Source organism: Psammomys obesus, unplaced genomic scaffold, assembly GCF_907164565.1.
Source record: "Psammomys obesus unplaced genomic scaffold, mPsaObe1.curated_primary_1811, whole genome shotgun sequence".
Taxonomy (NCBI): domain Eukaryota; kingdom Metazoa; phylum Chordata; class Mammalia; order Rodentia; family Muridae; genus Psammomys; species Psammomys obesus.
In genome coordinates, this window is record NW_026594050.1 from 1 (window position 1) to 538 (window position 538).

The following is a 538-nucleotide window of genomic DNA, read 5'->3' on the forward strand; positions in this document are numbered from 1 at the left end:
TCTAGGCAGGTGCTCTACCACTGAGCCACACCTCAGCTCCTTACTGGGGAATTCTAGGCAGGGTATCTACCACTGAGCCACACTCCAGCCCCTTACTGGGGTATTCTAGGCAGGTGCTCTCTCACTGAGCCACACCCTCAGCCCCTCACAGGGGGATTGAAGGTAGGCACTCTAACCATGGTTCTACAGAACTGGTTCCTGTTGTGTTTATCTATTTGTCTTTATCTATCTGTCTGTCTGTCTGTCTATCTATCTATCTATCTATCTATCTATCTATCTATCTATCTAATAGCATCTCACAAAGTTATACAGGCCAGCCTTGAAGCCTCTCTACAGGGAAGGCTGGCCTTGAACTTGTGTCATGTCTCAATGTCCTGAGTGCTGAGATGACAGGCCTGTACCATCCTACCTGGTACTCATTTGCTTTTGCCTGCTTAGAGAAATCTAATGGATGCTAGATAGGGATCCTGGGAGGAGCTAGCTTCTCGCTTTCTGATTGCGAGGGCACTTTCTATCCAGTTTCTAGAATTCTCCTTAC